The sequence below is a fragment of the Pinus tabuliformis genome, chromosome 9, assembly GCF_031772625.1.
Source record: "Pinus tabuliformis cultivar Carrire ecotype Pingquan chromosome 9, CPIR1, whole genome shotgun sequence".
Classification (NCBI taxonomy): Eukaryota; Viridiplantae; Streptophyta; class Pinopsida; order Pinales; family Pinaceae; genus Pinus; species Pinus tabuliformis.
In genome coordinates this window covers 1,058,033,417-1,058,036,919 of record NC_142307.1, presented here as the reverse complement: position 1 = coordinate 1,058,036,919, position 3,503 = coordinate 1,058,033,417, and the positions used below count along the sequence as shown (strand labels likewise).

The 3,503-nt window shown below is 46.1% G+C and overlaps 1 pseudogene; it reads right to left on the bottom strand.

Moving 5' to 3' along the window:
- Positions 1-385: 385 nt before the first annotated feature.
- On the bottom strand, positions 386-1,493 carry LOC149152379 (18S ribosomal RNA; annotated as a pseudogene).
- Between the last annotated feature and the right edge of the window lie 2,010 nt (positions 1,494-3,503).

The following is a 3,503-nucleotide window of genomic DNA, read 5'->3' as shown; positions in this document are numbered from 1 at the left end:
AAACTCGTTGGCTGCATCAGTGTAGCACCTGTGTAGCCCAAAACATCTAAGGGCATCACAAACATGTTATTGCCTCAAACTTCCATGGCCTAAATGGCCATAGTCCCTCTAAGAACTGGCCACGAGGAGAAACCTCCGCACAGCTAGTTAGCAGGCTGAGGTCTCGTTCGTTATAAGAATTAACCAGACAAATCGCTCCACCAACTAAAAATGGCCATGCACCACCACCCATAGAATCAAGAAAGAGCTCTCAATTTGTCAATCCTTACTATGTCTGGACCTGGTAAGTTTCCCTGTGTTGAGTCAAATTAAGCCACAGGATCTACTCCTGGTGGTTCCCTTCTGTCAATACCTTTAAGTTTTAGCCTTGTGACCATACTCCCCTTGGAACCCAGACTTTGATTTCTCAGAAGGTGCTGGCAGAGTCCTTAGAGCAACATCCATCGATCCTTGGTCGACATCATTTATGGTTGAGACTAGGACGGTATCTGATCGTCTTCGAGCCCCCAAATTTCATTCTTGATTAATGAAAACATCCTTGGAAAATGCTTTCGCAGTGGTCTATCTTTCATAAATCCAAGAATTTCACCTCTGAAGATGAAATATGAATGCCCCTGATAGTCCCTATTAATCATTACTCCGGTCCCGAAGGCCAACACAATAGGACCAGACTCCTATCATGTTATTCCATGCTAATGTATTCAGAGGATAAGCTTGCTTTGAGCACTCTAACTTTTTCAAAGTAACAGTGCTGGAGCCGCGACCCAGCCAATTAAGGTCAGGGGCATGCTGCCGACAAAAGGGATGGAAGGGTAGGTGCACACTGAGTAGGCGGACCAACCTTTACGACCCAAGATCCAACTACGAGCTTTTTAACTACAACAACTTAAATATACGCTATTGGAGCTGGAATTACCGCGGTTGTTGGCACCAGAATTGCCCTCCAATGGATCCTTGTTAAGGGATTTAGATTGTACTCATTCCAATTACCAGAATCGATGAGCCCAATATTGTTATTTATTGTCACTACCTCCCCATGTCAGGAATGGGTAATTTGCATGCCTGTTGCCTTCCTTGGATATGGTAGCCGTTTCTCAGCCTCCCTCTCTGGAATAGATCCCTAATTCTCCATCACCCATCACCACCATGGTAGGCCTCTATCCTACCATCGAATGTTGATAGGGTAGAAATTTGAATGAAGCATCGCCAACACAAGGGTTGTGCGATTCGTCGAGTTATCATGATTCACCGGAGAAGCGGGCAAGCCCACTCTGAAATTTTATCTAAAAAATGCATCCCTTCCAAAGAGTTGGGACTTGGTGCATGTATTAGGTCTAGAATTACTACGGTTATTCGAGTAGTATGGTACCATCAAAAAAACTATTACTGATTTAATGAGCCATCCATAGTTTCATAGTATGAATTAGTTCATACTTAGACATGCATCACTTAATCATTGAGACGAGCATATGACTACTGGCAGGATCAACCAGGTAGCACCCTCCCACTTCAAAGTGTATTCCAGGCACTCTCTTAACAACAAGAAAACAAGTGATCACTCACCCACTCCCTTAGAAATGCCTCCAAAAGCCTCCATGCCCTGCACCGAGGCCACTTAGGAGTCCACCCGAATAGCAGGAATAGTGGACCTCAGTCTCCCAGTCACTTGCGACAGCCTCTATGCAAAGGAAATAAATGGCGAATGAATAACCACGCAACCTCTATATTATAAATGAGCCCCAACCCTCCCCGCCCCACACTGAGGCCACCTAGGAATCCACCCAGACAGTAGCAACAATGGACCTCGATCTCTCGATCACCTGTGGCAGCCTCTATGTGAAGGAAAAGGAAGGAAATAAAAAAAAATTACAACCGATCACAAATCCTATAATAGAGAGGCCATACAAACCTCACCACCCTGCACTGATGCCACCTAGGAGTCCACCCAGACAGCAACAATAGTGGACCTTGATCGGATTATCGCCTGCGGTAGCCTTGACACAAGACAAACTGAGCCTGTAACCTCCCTTAGAAATGCCCCCTAACCCTCCCCTCCCCACACAAAGGCCACCTAGGAGTCCATCGAGACAGCAGCAACGATGGACCTCAATTGCATGATCACCTGCGGTAGCCTGAATGCAAAGGAAATGGAAGGAAATAAAACAAGACCAACTGAGCCCACAACCTCTCTTAGAATTTCCCCCTAACCCTCCCCGCTGCACACCGAGGCCACCTAGGAGTCCACCCAAATAGCAGCAACAGTGGACCTCAATCACTTGACCGCCTGCGGCAACCTACACAATGCAAGAACATATCCAAACAAGAGGAGGGATTAGGCAGCAATGCACCCCACGCACCCTACGCACAGGCAACCTAGGATATTTCCCACAGCTTTACCAACTGGACAATGAATAATTTTCCCCTATGGACACTGTTGGAGAGGCGAATCCCCTCTACGGGTAGAGGCGATCCCTACTAGCCCAGAATGGGTCTAGCAACAATCAGTCAATGCTACTATGCAAGTTCCTAATTGCAATTAAAAGGTAGGCAAAGAAGACCTACTTGGATTCCAACGCTATTGTTTGATGAAGAGATGCCACCTTCACTCCGCTCTGGCTGGTCACGATCCTCCGCGATCTCCGCGAATAGATACATGCACACATGAAGAGAAGACAAACACAAGCGTGAAATCTAATAAAAGAAACTATACATCAGTCAGAAAGGATGTAATTCACATTAACCATTGCAGAGACAAATGAGAATGGAACAATAATAGTAGTCATCTATTATTAATCAATAACAGAGAAGAGTACAACCAAGTGTTCTGACGTCGATATCCTTCTCAGGAGGGTCCAGTCAGCAAGTCTCTTAAGCATTCACCTTTGGAAATGAATCTCCCAAGACAAGAAACTCTCTCTCTCACACAAGCAACACAACACAACCTTCCCTAAGCTATCAAACACTTCCACACTTATCACACCAACTACCTATAGTAGCAGCAATCTGAGCACTATAAGCTCCACACAATCCAAGCTATTCAAAACTAGCTGCTCATGGTAATGGTAGAGGTTTATATAGGAGAAGGAGTCTCCTTGAATGGTGGAAGGATGAGCTTATCTTCAAGGGAAGTAGTTGCAAAGGGTCGAACAGACATGCCATAGAAGGGAGGCGATACTCACAAGGCCAACAACCAAGTCTGGAGTTATCTGGAAGGCTAGCTGTTGGAACAAATTCGCCCAAACTGGATCAACACGGGTGCATAACTGGCGTGGCGCGCTGACGTCGCAAGGCAATAACGATCAAGCTGTTGTCAGTGCGGGTTAATACAAACAGAGGCTGCGCTGGACATGAAATTCGACCAGCACGGAAAAGACGTGTGCTTCCGCGCTGGCAGCGTACGCGGTTTGTTATGAAGCGCCAGTCAGCGCGGGTATTTTAGAAACAGACGCGCTGATGATGAAAACTTTGGAAAAAGTGGGTTTTTGGCCAGTTCAGAAGGCATG